Genomic DNA, 18249 nt, shown 5'->3' with positions numbered 1-18249 from the left:
CTAGCACATGTGGTTAGAGAGTCCAGGCCTTGTTCAGGAGGATGTCAAGGTCAGGAATTTCTCAGAAAAGCACATTGGTAGGCCAGGTCAGTCTGTGGGGAAGCTGGCAGTAGATGATAAGAGAGTTATCATATGAAAGTACCTTGTTATTCTAAGAATTGTGTTTATTCTTGGCCAATAGCTGAAGAAATGTTGACCAGGATGCAGTGCTCTGATAGAGAAGAGTGTCAGGGAGGGGTCTGGGTCTAAGGTAGGCCACTGAGCCCTTTCATTCCATGATATTGATCACTTTTAACCTGACTCTGCACAGCTCGTCTCCAGCTGCCTCCCTCAGTTGTGCTTACTGTATCACTTAACATTCTCTTATGTTTTCTAAACTTTATTTAGCTTGTCTATTGTTTACACAACTGTTTCTATAGGATACATACCATTTTTCTTTCTTAACCTTGTACCTACAAACTCAGTAAGTGCCTGGTAAATTGTTGATAGTTAATTTCAACAGGATTGGCTTTTATAGAGACCACAAACCAGTTGTCAGAAATGGCCATTTCCAAGAACCCTGAAAAGTAGGATTTTAAAAGAATTATCCTTATGAGTATTCATTCCTTGTCTATATGGGAATAATGACAGTATTAGCTCAACACTTCCCTGAGCAATAAACTATGTAATTCTCATGCCACAGTTCCTTCAACATAAGCCCAGTTTCTACTATTTAAAGCATAAATAAAAACAATAAAATTATACTTCAATAAAAATTATTTTAATGTGCTCATTGTTCCCTTGAGCACAGGCAGTGCTTTTCTGTGGGTTTTAGTTCAGAAATGGGGCAGCCACTAGGTATAGTTTGGCAAATGGAAGGTAACACTAATTAGGAAAACCCTCAACAGATTCATTTATTCATTCATCCATCCATTCATTCCTTCCAACAAAAAGTATTCCTTAAGTGTCTGCCATGTGTCTGGAACTGTCTTAGATATTGTTATAGACTGAGACACTCTTGTCTTCAGGGAACACAGACAGTGAACACAGATGTGAACATCATATACCATAGTGCTAAGAAAAAGTTACAGGTTAGAGAATTAAGAGTGAGTAGTATTTTAGATAAGGCATTCAGTGGAGGTATCTATGAAGAGATGGGAGCCAAGTGAGTAGAAACTTGGATGAGATGAGAGAACAAGCCAGTGATAAATATTAGAGAAGAGGGGTCCAGCTAGTGGCAGGGGGCAAACGTGAAAGCATTAGAGTTTCTTGGCTTGCTTGAGAGAATAGCAAGCAACCTGGAGAGTGGGGTCATAGGAGAGAGTTGTAGAAGATTAAAGTTGGGAAGGAATCCAGAGGCCAAATTACATAGTCAGAACAAGGGCTTTGTATTTTATTTTACATGACAGGGAAGCCTATTGTTATGCTCAGATTTCATTATCATCCCACCAGGGAGACCGAGTCATGCATGCAAAAGTAAAGGGCTTTATTAAGGGCTTAGGCTCGCTGGGCCTAAACTCAGGCTCACAGACTTTACCAGCACAGTGGATCTGTACTGAGAGCCCTGAACAAAGACTGAGCAGGATTTTTATGGGGTTTGGGAAGGGGGAGTTACAGGAAATTGTGACACAGGTACAGTGATCCAATCATTATCACATAACATCATTGGCAGTAACGTTAACCATACACATTATCCAGAGTCTTCTTACTTTTGGCGGGACCCAATCACAACATTTAGAGTATTAACCAATTACAGACTGGACCCAGGACCCTCACGTAGGGTGTGACTAGCCTTAAGCAATAAGTAATTATCTATAGCTTCTATCTCTAGGCCTGCCCTTAGGAATGTTAAGCATTTTAACTGACTGCTTCTGATTGGGTGTTACAAGGGTGGTCCCTCCTGCCTTGGGCAATGTGTGCCCTTTTATTGTCTAATGATTCTGAGAAACCGACACCTAGGCCTCCAAGTCAGAGGGGAAATTTGAAGCCTGTCATGGAGTCAGTTTGGTTCAGACCTGTATCCTTTCACGATGCAGTTTCTGAGCTGTGTAGTGACATGATTTGACTTAGATTTTAAAAGGATAATCTTGGGGCACCTAGGTGGCTCAATCAGTTAAGTAGCCAACCCTTGGTTTTGGCTCAGGTCATGATCTCAAGGTTTGTGAATTCAAGCCCCACATTGGGCTCCATGCTGACAGTGTAGAGCCTGCTTGGGATTATTTCTTTCTTTCTTTCTTTCTTTTCTTTTTTTTTCTTTCTTTCTTTCTTTCTTTCTTTCTTTCTTTCTTTCTTTCTTTCTTTCTTTCTTTTCTTTCTTTCTTTGTTTCTTTCTTTCTTTCTTTCTTTTCTTTCTTTCTTTCTTTCTTTCCTTCTTTCTTTCTTTCATCTTTCTTTCTTTCTTTCATCTTTCTTTTTCTTTCTTTCTTCCTTTTCTCTCTCTCTCTCTCTCTCTCTCTCTCTCTCTCTCTCTCTCTCTCTCTCTGCCATTCCCCTGCTCATGTTCTCTCTATGGAAATAAATAAATAAACTTAAAACAAAATAAAAGAACAATCTTGGATAATACATGGTTAGGGGATGCAGGAGAAGAAAAGTTTTTCTATCTACCCCTACAAATTCTGTGGCTGATCTAACAATTAAAATGCATAAGACAGAGTAACAGGAAAAAAACCAAAATTATGTACATGTAGGGGAGCCCCACAAAGATATAAGTCTTAAAAGGCAGCCAACAACTGAGGCTTCTATACTTCTATACTTCTGAGCTAAGGAAAAGAGCCAGGATCTGGGGCTGCAGAGGAGGAAGGCAATTCATAGGAAGGTGAGAGGAGGAAATGTCCAACAAACAAAGGTTGCCCTGCTCTACAGATTAGTTTCTTAGGTTAAAAATAAAATGTTATCTTTGATAATTGCTCTCTCCTTGGTACATGTACAGTTCTTTCTTTTCAATGTAAATTCTCTTTATAATTGCAGATTTTCCCATATATAAGGAAATTTGTATATGTTTTAGGCAGTTCAGAATTAAGTAAAGAGTTTTTGCTGAGTGTGATGGGTTTTGATTTCCTTTAGCTCTAAATAAGCCTCCTGCCAAAGTGGCATATTCTGAGGGGAAAGGGGCTGCTTTGAAATCCTTCAGAGGCAAGAGCGGAAGCAGAGACCAATAAAGAGGCTTTGTTCTTGACCAAGGGAGAGATGATGATATATGACACTAAGGAGGCAGCAGTAGAAATAGCAAGATTTGGCTAGATTTGAGATATACTTAAAAGGTAGCTGTAGTGAGTTGAATGGCCACCTTCCTCCAGGTGGGGGGTGGGGAGGAGTTCATGTCAAATCCCTGGAACCTATTTTACCTTATTAAGAAAAGAGTTTTGCAGATGTAATTAATTTAAGGATTTCGAAATGAGGTGATCATCCTGGATGGAGGGGGGGATCCTAAATTTGATTACCCATGTCCTTAGAAGAGATGTATAGAAACTTGGCTCACAATAGAGCCTCTTGCCTACACTTCCCTTATCCCCGCTATGTTCTGACTGACCCTTATACTTATTCCAGTGACCTTCCAATGTATAGTGTGCTTCTTCCATTGAGAGTTGTGGGTATAACAAACTGTCTCTTCAATTGCAGTCATTTCCTGATCTGTTGGCCTTGTCATACCTAAATGATAATGAAACCCATATTTAAAAACAATAGGTGCAGTGAGCAGGGAGGTTTGGCCTCAGGCTGCAATGACATAGCACTAAACTGTTCTTGGCTTACTAACTGGTTTCACTAGATGGCAACAGCAGCCTGAGAAGTACCCCTGCCTGCTGATGTGCATTTGTGTTGTGGCTGAAAATGCAATTTGTTGTATTCACTAGGTGTTGCCTAAATTCAGAAGTCAAAGTTGAGTCTTCCTTGAATTCTGAGCTGAGCTGAGCTACTTACCTAGATTCTGGGGTGATGCCCCAGGGGCACTACTTTTTATATTAACTAGCTGGGCATACCAAAGTTTCCTCCAAGGGAGCAAGGTGTGACTTCCCTCCAAGTACCAGGAGAAGGCCCTGATTAGTCAAACAATCAGTAGTGATGTGTGATAGGGAAACAAAGTTGCTATTCTCCCATGCAGTTCAGCCTACCTGGTCAAGTAAAAAGAGTGCTCTTCATTCTCCAAGATAGATCACATACTGAGTCACAAAGCAGCCCTCAATAAATATAAAAGAATTGAGATCATATCATGCACACTTTCAGATCACAATGTTATAAGAGTTGAAATTAATCACAGGAAAAAGTATGGAAAACCTCCCATGTTTTTGGTAAATAACACCCTACTAAAGAACAAATAGGCCAATCAGGTAATTAGAGAAGAAATTTAAAAATATATGGAAACAGATGAAAATGAAAATACAACATGCCAACTCTTTGGGATACAGCAAAGGCAGTCCTAAGAGAAAAGTACATTATAATCCAGGCTTATTTTTAAGAAACTATAAAAAGCACAAATACAAAATCTAACAGTGCACCTAGAAGTAGAACAAACCCAGCAGAAAAACAAATAATAAAGGACAGGGCAGAAATAAAGAATATAGAACTTAAAAAAAAAAAAACAGTTGAACAGATCAATGAAACCAAGAATTTTTTTTTTGAGAAAATTAACAAAATTGATGAACCTCTAACCAAGCATCTCAAAAAGACAGAGAGAGAGAGAGAGAGAGAGAGAGAGAGCACCCAAATAGGCAAAATCAAGAATGAAAATGGATCTATTACAACCAATCCCTCATAAATATAAGCAATTATCAGGGAATATATGAAAAATTATATACCCACAAACTGGACCATCTAGAAGAAATGGACAAATTCCTAAACACTACCAAAGGCCAAACTGGAAGATATAGAAAATCTGAACAGACCCATAACTAGTGAAGAAATTGAATCAGGTATCAAAAATTTCCCAATAAATAAAATCCCTGGGCACATGGCTTCCCTGGGGAATTCTACCAGACATATAAATCAGAGTTAATACTCATTTATCTCAAGCTGTTCCAAAAAATACAAATGGAAGGAAAACTTCTGGACTCATTCTACAAAGCCAGCATCACTTTGATTCCCAAACCAAAAAGAGACCCACCAAAAAAAGAGAACTACTGCATCTTGATGAATATGGATGCAAAAATCTTCAACAAAAATACTAGCAAATCAAAGTCAATAGCATATAAAAAGAATTATCCACCATGATCAAGTGGGATTCATTCCTAGGTTACAGGCCTGGTTCAATATTCACAAATCAATCAATGTGATACATCACAGTAACAAAAGAAAAGATAAAAACCATATGATCTTGTTGATTGATGCAGAAAAAGCATTTGACAAAATACAATATACTTTCTTAATAAACACCCTCTTAAAAGTCGGGATAGAAGGAACTTACTTAAACATCATAAAAGCCATTTATGAAAAGCCCACAGCTAATATCATCCTCCATGGGGAAAACCTGAGAGCTTTCCCCCTGAGATCAGGAACATAACAAGGATGTTCACTCTTACCACTGTTGTTTCACATAGTGCTAGAAGTTCTAGCATCAGCAATCAGACAACAAAAGGAAATAAAAGGCATCAGAATTGGCAAGGATGAAGCTAAACTTTCACTTTTCACAGTTGACATGCTAATCTACATTGAAAACCTCACAGACTCCCCCAGATGCCTACTAGAATGAATCCATAAATTCAGCAAAGTCACTGGGTAAAAAATCAACATAGAGAAATCGGTTGCATTTTTATACATCAATAATGAAGCAACAGAAAGAGAAATCAAGAGACTGATCCCATTCACAACTGCACACACACACACAAAAAAACCATAAAATACCTTGGAATAAACCTATCCAAAGATGTAAAAGATCTGTATGATAAAAACTATAGAAAACTTATAAATGAAATTGAAGAAGAAACAAAATAATGGAAAAACATTCCATGCTCATGGATTGCAAGAATAAATATTGTTAAACTGTCAATGCTACCCAAAGCAATTTACACATTCAATGCAATTCCAATCAAAGTTGCACCAGCATTTTTCTCAAAGCTAGAACAAACTATCCTAAAATTCATATGGAACCATAAAAATCCCCGAATAGCCAAAGTAATGTTGAAGAAGAAAACCAAAACGGGAGGCATCACAATCCCAGACTTTAGCCTCTACTACAAAGCTGTCATCATCAAGACACTATGGTATTGGCACAAAAACAGACACATAGACCAATGGAATAGATTAAAAAACCCAGAATTGGACCTCAAGAGTATGGCCAATTAGTATTTGACAAAGCAGAAAGACTATTTAATGGAAAAAAGACAGACTCTTTAACAAAAGGTTGTGGGAAACTTGGACAGAAACATGCACAAGAATGAAACTAGACCACTTTCTTACACCATATACAAAAATAAACTCAAAATGGATGAAGGACCTGAATGTGAGAAAGGAAACCATCAAAACCCTAGAGGAGAAAGCAGGAAACAACCTCCTTGACATCAGCAGCAATTTTCTTACTCAAAACAAACCCAGGCAAGGGAATCAAGAACAAAAATGAACTATTGAGACCTTAGCAAGATAAAAAGGTTCTGCACTGCAAAGGTAATAATCAATAAAACTAATAGGCAACCGATGGAATGGGAAAAGATAATTGCAAATTACATATCCGATAAAGGACTAGTATCCAAAATCTATAAGGAATTACCAAACTCCATCCCACCAAAAAAAGAATCCAGTGAAGAAATGGGCAGAAGACATGAACAGACACTTCTCCTAAGAGGACATCCAGATGGCCAACAGACACAAGAAACGATGCTCAGCATTATTCATCATCAGGGAATTACAAATCAAAACCACACTGACATACCACCTCACGCTGGTCAGAGTGGCTAAAATGACATGCTACTGGGCCATATGTACTGGGCCTCCAATCAAGAGATTATAGATGCTGGCAAAGATATGGAGAAACGGGCACCCTCATACACTGTTGGTGGGAATGTAAATGGTGCAGCCTTTCTGGAAAACAGTGTGGAGCCATTATGGAAAACAAAAAATTAACAATAGAACTCCCCTATAACCCAGCAATAGCACTGCTAGGGATTTACCCAAGGGATACAAGAGTGTTGATGCATGGGGGGCATATGTATCCCAATGTTCATAGCAGCTCTTTCAGCAATAGCCAAATCATGAAAAGAGCCTAAATGTCCATCAACTGATGAATGGATCAAGATGATCTAGTTTATATATATAAAGGAATACTACATGGCAATGAGAAAGAATAAACTCTGGCCATTTGTAGCAATGTGGATGGAACTCGAAGGTGTTATGCTAAATGAAATAAGTCAAGCAGAGAAGGACAGATACCATATGTTTTCACTTATAAGTGGAACAGGGGAAACTTAAGAGAGATCCATGGGGAAGGGGAAGGGGAAACAATAGTTGTGGAGATGGAGGGAGGCAAACCATGAGAAACACTTGAATACTGAGATCAAACTGAGGTTTGATGGGGGTGGCGGAGAGGGAAAGAGCAGTGATGGGCATGGAGGAGGGCACTTTTTAGGATAAGCATTGGGTGTTACATGAAAACCAATTTGACAATAAATTATATTTTAAAAAATGAGCGTGATCTTCAGAGGCATTTATAAGTTGTGAGTTGTGAGCTTTGCCTAGAGTCATTATGAGGTCTGTACCTCAGAAATCATGGCACCTTGCAAAAGGTATTGTTTGGGACTTAAACTTTATGTGGTTGCTTGCCTTGCTGTTGTTGCAATTTGTCCCCTAAGCAGGGCAGTATAAAGGATCACATTCTTGGAGACAGATGGCACAGTGCTTAATAAAAAAAAAAAATGAAAGGGGGAATATTTTATTCTTGTTCTACCTAAGACCCTTGAGAATTGATTCTAGGATGGAAATGCTGGAATTATGTGTATTAACTACTGCTTACAAGCACAACAACAGCCTTATCCTCAACACACAGAGCCTCAAAAATACCAATAAGGCCATTGTCACTCTCCTTGGAAGTGGATCTTATATCCATTATATAGTATGGGTTCACCCAAGAGAGGGAGGCCTCTGCCCATGAACAAGATCATTAAGTACTACTAAAAGTTCATCCAGTAAGCACTTAAAGGTTAAAGAACAGAAGAGAGGAGTCAATATGGTGGAGAAGTAGGGGGATTGGAATTTCCCTTGCCCCTCAAACACAGCAGTATTAAGGTAAGAACACTTGGAACACCCAGGAATTCAATCTGCAGAGTGGCAGAAGGATATCCACAGGACAAGAGACAGGTGGGAGACAGGTGTGTGTTTGCTAATTGGGACAGATAAAATGGGCGCCATGGGCAGGTAAGTGAAGGGACTCCTTCTGGGGAGAAACAAAAGGAAGAGAAAAGAGGTTGTGTAAGTGTGGGATTGTATTTGGACAAGAGAAAAACATTTCTGGATCATAGACTGGGGAATGAAAATATGGAGAGAGACAGTTTCTACTTTGCAAACAGCCTTAAGAGTGAAAATTTGAGTTTTCAGGGTTGTGTGACTTTCTCCAGACAGGAGCCATCCTTCATGCACCTGGAAGGGAGAGGAGCCAGCCTCAAGGCATGCTAGTGATCTCAGGGGTTTACTAGGGGAGACTATTCCCCTCCCTTGTGTACTGTGGGAAGAGGGTTTATTGTGCCTCCAAGGACAAAAGACCCTGCAGGAACCAGCCAGAGGCCCTTTGTTAGCTTGGTGGAGTGGCACTATTCCAGAATCAGGTCCATGTAGAGCAGGATCCTTTAAGACATCAGGTTTTGAATCCCAGCTATGTGCGTAGGAGTTGCAGAAGACTGTGGACCAGGACAAGCCATTTGCTGTGAGGGCTGCCTCAACAGTGTGCTTTGAAACACCAGGTCTGGGGAAGACAGATTGGGGTATCGCCATTTTTCTCCCCATCGCCAACATTGTGCAGCTTCAGGGAACAGGACAGTGGCCCCCAGTGGAGGCAGGACCCACTTATACCTACCCCCATTCTTCCATGCCTAGTAACTGCTATTTTCCGGAGTGAGATTGACACTGACTAACCCAGACAGCCTCTCCTCCAGATCAGCACAGCCACCGGTCCTAGGCACCAAGAAACAACAGACATGCAGTTTTGTATGTTAGACTGTTTTTTTAAATTATTACTTTTTGTTTTTTTATTATTATTATTAATTTTTCCTCTTTTCTTGACTCCTCTTGAGTTTTGAGCAATTACTTTTTTTTCTTTCTTTCTTTGTTCTGGTTATTTGTTTGTTGTTTAATTGGTCATTTTTACTCTATTGTTTTCACATCTTTTTTGCATCTCCTTCTTTATCCCCCTTCCCTCCCAGATAAAGCCTCATAGTTTCTTTGATTCTCTGCCTGGTCTTCTATTCATCCCTGTCATTTCTCTCTTTGTTTGGGATAAGGTTTCTTCCTACCCCATTTTTCTTTCTTTTTTTTCCCCAGGGTTACTTCAATAAACAAATCAAAGCACACCTGGTGGAAGGTCTAATCCACCACTATGGGCAGTGAGATAAAGCAACCAAAGATGCAACAACAGAGTGCACACAACATACTCCAAAAACACTTTCTGAAGTGCTAGTACCAGGACAGTGTATAACCCCTTTTTAAAATAGTAGTACTCACATGTGCAGGAGTACTAATAACAAGCTATTAAAAACACATTAAGACAGAAAACTAGCCAAAATGTTGAAATGGAAAGATTCTCCTTGAAAGAAATTCCAGGAGTAAATGACACAGAGAAATGCTCAAAACAGATATAAACAATATATCTGAAGAAGAATGTAGAAAAATAGTCAAAAGACTAATAACTGGGCTTGAAAAAAAGCATACAATAGAGCAGAGAATCTATTGCTGCAGAGACCAAGAACCTAAGAAATAGTCACAATAAATTGAGAGATGTTGTAAATCAGATGTGAAATAAACCAGATGCAGTGACAAGTATGAGAGAAGCAGAGGAGAGAATAGATGAAATAGAAGATAACATTATGGAAAATGATGGAGCTGAGAAAAGGAGAGAAAGGAAAATAGTAGATCATTAGGGGAGAATTAGAGACCTAAATGATTCAATGAAATAAATGAAATGAAATAATATCCATATAATGGGAATTCCAGAAGAGAGAGTGAAAGGGGCAGAAGGTTTATTTGAACAAATCATAGCTGAGAACTTCTCTAATCTGGGGAAGGATCCAAACATCCAAGTCCAGGAGACACAGAGGACTTCCTTTAAAATCAACAAATTCCCTTATGACCCAGCAATAGCACTACTAGGAATTTATCTAAATGATACAGGATTGCTGATTCATAGGGGAATATGTACCCCAATGTTTATAATGGTGCTATCAACAATAGCCATATTATGGAAAAAGCCTAAATGCCCACCAACTGGTGAATGGTTAAAGAAGATGTGGTGTATATATTTACAATGAAACACTACTCAGCGATGAAAAATAATGAAATCTTGTCATCTGCAACAATATGGATGGAATGGGAGGGTATTATGCTAAGTGACGTAGGTCAGTCAGAGAAAGACAGATATCATATGTTTTCACTCATATGTGGAATCTGAGAAATTTAACAGAAGACCATAGGGGAAGGGAAGGAAAAATAGGTTACAGAGAGGGAGGCAAACGATAAGAAACTCTTAAATACAGAGAACAAACTGAGGTTTTATGGCAGTGGAGGGTTGGGAGGGCAGGGAAAATTAGTGATGGGTATTGAGAAGTGTCGTAACCCACGCTCAGGGTCGCGTTACTTTACTGAGCCCCGCGTTGAGGCGCCAATTGTCGTAACCCGATGGCCGGGGCCGCTCGTCCCGGGCGATAGGCGGTACCTGTTTCATCTGCCCCGTCTGCCCCGACGGGCAGGGCAGGGCGGAGAGGAGAATTGTCGCGGGTCCTTTTCCTGAGGGAGGGAGAGAAAAAGGGGGCAGGAGAGGGAGACACAGAGAGTAAAGACAGAACTCACGGTTCTCCGATCAGGCGAAAGAGAGCGTTTATTCGAAGAACTGTTCTTTATACAGTCTTCAGGGGGGGAAGACAAGGCAAGCTGACCTAGGCAGGCTACAGAGTCACATGCATATCAAAGAAGCGCCTGGACTTTGCCTCAGCAATCTTGGGGGATGGAGAACTAACACTGAATACGGTTTTGATCTTTTGTGTGCCTTGGCCACTCGCGTCTAGCTCAGCAAGACAGTCACCAAAGTTATTTTGGCCAGGAAATGGCAATCTCCAGCCTCCAGATGCAAATCATGTTTACTGGCTCACTCAACAGAGTGATAATCCTTGCCTGAGGCAGACAGAAAACTTGGCGGCCCGACAGAGAAGGGTACTTGCTAGGATGAGCACTGAGTGTTGAATCATGGGTATCTGCTCCTGAAGCCAACATTACACTGTATGCGAGCTAACTTGACAATAAATTATTTTTTAAAGAAAAGATAACAATTGAAGACAGATAGAAAAAAAAAAGTGGTTTGGATTAATGGGAGATACCTGTACTATCCACAAAATGGCTGCTCTTGGTCTCTAAGGACAAATCCATGTCCCTGGGCTAGGAATCCTTGAGGTGAGGTGAGAGGTTGCTGCCTCAAAGGAAAGCTTCTAAACCCCTTTGCTATTCCCTTCTCTCTGTAACCATCTACAAGGCCCATGCTGATTTACTAGCAGGAGACAGACACTAAAAACCATGTTTCAGATGACTCAAAGCCTAAAACAAAAACTAAAAGCAAGAAACAAAGAGAAAAGGAAAACAAAATAAGACAAAGCAAAAACCTAAATACAGGGAGAAAATAAAGGTAAATAAATTTTATAATCAATCAATCAATCAGTGTAAGAACAAGTCTACAATACAATCCATGGAGACTCAAAATTATTAATATTTATATTACTATTTTATATTGATATTCATAAAAATTTATATTAAAGCTATATATTATTATATAAATAAAATTTACATATAAATTTTATGCATAACAAATTATATAAAACAATTATATATAAAGGTTTTGAATACAGAAAACTACAAAAGGGTGCTAATTGACTTTAGTGTCTCTATAACATAGGCTCTAAATAACTCTGGAATTTGCTGAAATGCACTCAACTGACACAACTGCGTAGACTTATTCAATGCTGAAGCCCAAATTATAGTTATACCTAGGGATACCACTAAATTTGAACACAGTAACTCCTATAATCTTAAGGAAGTAACTAAGTATAAAATAGAGCAAAACATTGGTATAACTCAGGGAGCCTGAATAGCTTAGTCAGTTAAGCGTCTGACTTTGGCTCAAGTCATGATCTCATGTTCATGAGTTCCAGCTCTGCATTGCGCTCTGTGCTGACAGCTCAAAGCCTGGAGCCAGCTTTGGATTCTTTGTCTCCTCTATCTATGCCCCTCCCTACTGTGTGCTCTCTCTTTTTCAGAAAATAAATAAACATTTTAAAAAACAGACATGACTCACTTTAACGATAACCTTGTTTAGATTTCCTATAGCCTTAGTAACTATTGCTCTAAAGTGTTCCACAGTAGGCATGGACTTTCTAAACACAAGTAATAAAGTAAAATTAAATCAAGTCTTCTGCACTTAAAATTGTCTTCATAAAATGGAACTCTAGGGACCCCCAGTCAAAATGCCCAAATTAAGTTAAAATAGGGGTTTCAAGAGTTAAAATTATTATATAAAATATCAATAATAAAAGCCTAATTTTCTGGTTCTAACCTGGTAAAAATAAATGGTGCCTCATTTATTGGGCACCATTGGACACCATAAATCCAATGGTGGATTACTAAAACCCTAATGCTGCAGTCCCCATACACAATATTCACTATTATTAAAGTTACTGATCATCTAATCTGCAACTGGCACACATCTTGCTAATACAGATTTGGTTAAAATTGTTCTGTTCAGGGTCCATTTCAACAGGCTGTCAGCCACAGTTTTCCTTCAGCTTCAAAGCTACATAATATATTCCAAAACAACCCCTGAGGTACTCAACAACTCTGTCATGGCATACAATCTTTGTAAACAAGATCCTAAGTGTACTCACCTTACCCAAAAGAACAAGAATGCCATTACATTGATGAACTTGTCCTCCAAGGAGATCCATTTGACACATTTACTAAGGACATAGAAGTCCAACATCTTTCACTCCTTTCTGGGTTCTGGTGGCAACATATTCCTCATTTACAAATTTTATTTAATCTTACTAATACCACCACAAATCAGCCCACCTTAAGTGGGCCTCCTTACAACAAAAGACTTAAGATCTGTCCCAACTGAAATCATCAGGCACTCCAATTTGTGCCTCAGAGACTCCTTCACTATGAAAGCTTTGACCACGTTTTCTCACTTAAGTTTTGGACCACTTATGATGGGCAATAGGTTTCCCAAGGGCTTCTGATGCAAAAAACTGCCCTCTGCAGCCTCATGATATACACCATCAAAAACAAACGGGCTCCTGGGTGGCTCAGTTGGTTAAGTGTCTGACTCTGGATTTCAGCTCAGGTCATGATCTCACAATTTGTGAGTTTGAGTCTTGCTTGGGATTATCTCTCTCCCTCTCTCTTTGCCCCTCTTCTTCTCATGCTCACTCTCACTCTTTCAAAATAAATAAGTTAATGTTAAAAACAAACAAACAAATAACAAGAAAACAAAAACCAAAGCAATTACTGGATTTTGCTGGAAATATAGGATCTCATAGACACTGAACCTTTGTTCTTTCCATATCTAGTTGCCCATTTTTCTTTGGGTCATGAAAATAGTACCCACAAGTTCACCTAGACTATCAAGCTCTCTTTAATACACAATTGAGCCAAACAGGAGGCTTCTTGCATATTCCATCTACAGGAGGGGTTTAGCTTCCTTTGTGTTCAGTCCTTTGCCGGATGCTATAGTGCTGGAGGGGGTCATTCTTGCCCTAGATCTCTTGGCTACTTGGAGATTCCCTTGGGATTAACTAATTGAACAGCAATGGGAGTTCATACAGACTGTACTGCCAACCATCAAAAATAATGGAGCTCAGTGGAATATTGTTGCTTTCCATGCCTTAGCCAGAATGTCCCTGATATAGAAAGGGATGCAAGGATCAACACAATTGGCCAAACTTTAGGCATTCAGTCATTTTAGCATTGAATGCTCCTGGAATGATCTCTACCTTGCCCCAAGCCTTAATTTCTCTTAATCCATGATCCCATAGATGATTTGCATTGAATACAAACTACAAAATTTTCACCTCTTCTTTCTCTATATGTAAAGGAAGAAATGTCTCACCTCTGTTTATATAAAAACTCAGTATGTATGAGATTCTTTGTCTTCCTCTCTCTTTATATATGTTTGTTCTTGCTTCCATTCCATTAGGGCTAAAGACCAGACGGAGTATGCATATTATTATCCTGGGATCCTTTGGTCATAGATTGCTCCAGGACCCAGGTAGCTTCTCTTCTAATATGGGGCCCTTTAAAGCATAAATTTCCACCTTACAAAATCAAGGGTAAACAAACTGTCCAAAGCAGCTGAACACCCTTCTGTTGACTGTTGGTCTCATTATCATTGGTCTGCTTGCTTTCATTGGTTTGCAATCTGGAGGCCCAAACCTTTCAAGTAAGCCATTATTTTAATCAGACGTGGCAAATACTGAGGCTCATGTGTTTTTCTAGTTTGGGTGAGACCAGCCCTATAACCCAAAGATTGTCACTGATGAAACCAACAACTGAGGCAAAGGGCCTATTGGCTAAATTTAAAAGCCTGCCTACAGATTAATGCTGGAGTTGCAACCTCAGCCACAGATATTTTAGTTGCCAAATAATCTGACACCCTATTAAAACATACTGACCCTCCCAGCTCTATGAAAGACAGTAAACAATTCACTCTGAAAGGGCTTTTCTTTTTTTTTTTTAATGTTTTATTTATTTTTGAGAGAGAGAGAGAGAGAGAGAGAGACAGCATGAGAAGAGGAGGAGGCATAGAATCTGAAGACAGCCTCCAGGCTCTGAGCTAGATGTCAGTACAGAGCCCGGCGCAGGGCTTGAACACACAATCATGGGACCATGGCCTGAGCCAAAGTCAGGCACTTAACCGACTGAGCCACCACAGGTGCCACTGAAAGGACTTTTCAAAACCAATTTGACAATAAACTATTTTAAAAAACTAATAGATAAATTAATTTAATTTAATTTTTAAAAAAGCAAACTAGCCAATTCGAGCCCACACTGTAACCACCTTTTTTTGGTGAGACTCTCACACTCTGAGCCACAATACACCTGTCCTAATCACCCCAAGGCCAGTTACCAGATAACTAGAGAGAGCCCCTATGCACCACCACCTGCTTAAATTATTCAAATCAGCCAATCTAAAGCCTGTTTACCCTACCTTAACACCACAGTAAAGATTCTTCACCCCATTTCTTCCTACTCTGTGTGCCTCTTGACCAACCTTGGTACTTCCCTGTATGACATCATGTAGCATGATGATGGGCCCCCTTTTCTTGGGATCCGTGAGAATAATAAATTATCTTTTCAATGACATTGATCTTTTGACCTCGTTGCATCTAAATAATAATAAAACCTATGTTTAAAATTACCTAAGCCGTAATTCTGGTCACTCTACCTTTCAGGTTCATCAATGGGAGAGCCCCAAGGCTATCTTTCCAAGGTGGTAAGATGCACCTTCTGTCCACTCTACACTGAGGCCCACTGGTGGCGTTATTGCCTCTTCCCTTACCCCAGTGCCTTCCTCTCCTACCCCCGAAATGCTGCACTCTACCTGGAATACTACATCCTGAGCTAGGAAGAGCCTCTTCCTTCTACAGTTTTGAGGATGGTTTTGATGGTGGATTGAACTGCCTCTTATTTACTCAGATCTCATGTGCCTAGCTTCTCTGTGAAAGGACCTACCAAGATGGAGGAAAAGGACTCTCAGAATTAATATTTAATCTTTAAACAAATACACTTGCATGATACGTCACATCCCTGCCAATTTAAAAAGACCTGGTAATCACCTGATCATACTTTTAATTGTATTTATTTTTATTTTTTGATAAGTTGATTAATAATTTATGTTGACTGTAATCTATCATCTGTAAATCTAATATGGAGTTTTTTTTCCCAGTTTTATTAAGAAATAATTCACATATATTACTATATAAGTTTAACATGTATAGTATAATTGTATTTTTTTAATTCTAAAAGGCAGAGTCTGACTTTTCTTATACTACTAATAGTCTTCATTTATTCCCTTGAGATACCTGATAGCAACATGAAGGGACCCCCCCTTACATGGGGAAGTCATCTCTCAGACCCTTAAAGTTATTTTTTTTCATCACTATTAGAAGGTGACATTGTGTATGTGTGTATTTTTTATTTATTCACTCTTGCCTAAAGGCTGATAAGATAAGAAGCTTTGGCTTTGGTCAAGGTAAATTACATAAAACGTGAGTGGTAAAGTGGATAACTATGATATGTTCACCATATTAACCACTACTAAGCACTAATGACATAGGCTATCTACACCATAAAAGATGTGAATTTAAAAGAGCAGAGTGCTGTTGGGGACTAGTTATTACCTTGGTCAGACTATTCTTGCCCTTGAGATTGGGCTGTGCTCTTTGAAAATGATTCATTTATTATTTTTCATCATTTTAGTAATACTACAGGTTGCCTCTAATTATCTTATTATGAAACTCTAAGTCTCTAAATTAATGCTAGGCTATTGGAATTTTAGTGTGGATTGTGCCACACAATTCAGCACTGAATTACTTCTAACATACACTGGTCACCATGGATTCCTCTACACTCGTTAACTTCTTATCATTTTGGTATTGGCAGAGATTTCTATTTCTCCCTTACAGCATGAACAAATACCAGGTGCTTATTAAATGCTTAGACAAGTATGTAGCCTTGTCATTTATCCACTCACATAAACAGAATCAGTTACAATAGCTGATGTATCTCTGGGTTAAAATCATATAGAATAATGTCAATAGGTCATGGGTTTCCCAACTGAGTTAAGAAATTAAGTTCTATTGTCAAAAAGGTACTTGAGTCATGATATTGATGTACAAAAAACACAATCAGCCTTTCATTATTATCTTCATACATTTGTAGCTTTATGAAAGTTATTATTTTCAGGCTGAGTTCCAAATGCCTCTGCTCTGAATGGCTTGTGGGAGAGATGGCATAAGAGGCAAGTTTCTCCCATTTCTCAACTCACAAATGATGCAAGTTCTCTATTAGGCAAACAAGCAGGGGAACTGGCAATAGCTTACCCAAAAGTAAATCCATAACTTTGAGATAAGTGTATCCCAAGTTTTCTGATCTTTTTTGTTCATATGTTTTCTTACATCCTTAACAGTTGGTCCACCTAGGCTTGAGCTGTTCAAAGTGTGATCTATGGACTAGTAGCCTTGACTTCCCCCAGGAGGTTGTTGGAAATGAAGAGTATCAGACTCCCTAGCCTCACACCTACAGAGTCAGAATCTGCATTTTAATAAGATTTCAGAGTAAAGTAGATGTACATCTAGTTTGAGAAGCATTGTTCTAAGAGAACTAAAATAAAGAATCCATTTTCATCTTGTGCAGTTTTTGCCATTTGGGTATTTTTTGCTTGACCAGGTTTTGGAAGAAGTAGAATGGAGTGGGGGTGAATGATGGAACATTTAGTCCATTGAGATATTGGCTCTAATCTTAGCTAAGTCAAGTTTTAGGTGTGAAGTTTTCTGTACAATAATTAAGAGAAATAAAAAGGATTGGATTTTTATTTCACTGAATACTACTGATGTGGAACAAGCAAATGTAAAAATCAAGAGGATCAAGTATCTCTATATTCAATAAATTAAAAAGTGCTTTGCTGCAGTAAATCATGTATAAGATCCTCTCTTTTTCTATTGAGTCAGCAAACATTTATTGATAATTTATAACTTATGGACCTGTAAGAATGAATGAAATGTCTGCCAGTCTTGAAAGCTTCATAATTTAATTGAAACTCAAATAATTTTTAAACAAAGTGTACACCAGCTATTTCAAGAATAATAATTTATCATTTCTTCTCTGTAAGGTCTCCCATAGGTGTTTACTTTGAACTATGTAGAATGTATCTCCCAGTAGGAGAGATAATGACATGGGTTACATGTGGGCCCCTCTAAGATGATTTTAGTCATGAATCCAGAGCTCACACCCCACTGTGGTAGCATTCTTCTTGCTAGAAGTGGTCATATAATAAAGGAGCAAGAAAGAAATAGTCTTGAGATAAATTGATGGTTTTTCTTT

General features: G+C 38.8%; 1 long non-coding RNA gene across 2 annotated transcripts in view; it reads left to right on the top strand.

Annotated features, from left to right (window-relative positions):
• The window catches only part of LOC115293814, a 28524-nt gene extending 10684 nt beyond the window's left edge, over positions 1-17840 (top strand). For both annotated transcript variants that reach the window (XR_003909633.1, XR_003909624.1), the window contains 2 exons: positions 15600-15975; positions 17336-17840. This is a non-coding gene — a long non-coding RNA (uncharacterized LOC115293814). The remainder of the gene's footprint in view (positions 1-15599; positions 15976-17335) is intronic.
• The last annotated feature ends 409 nt before the right edge of the window (positions 17841-18249 follow it).

The sequence above is a fragment of the Suricata suricatta genome, chromosome 1, assembly GCF_006229205.1.
Source record: "Suricata suricatta isolate VVHF042 chromosome 1, meerkat_22Aug2017_6uvM2_HiC, whole genome shotgun sequence".
NCBI lineage: Eukaryota > Metazoa > Chordata > Mammalia > Carnivora > Herpestidae > Suricata > Suricata suricatta.
This window is presented reverse-complemented; position numbering and strand designations above follow the sequence as displayed.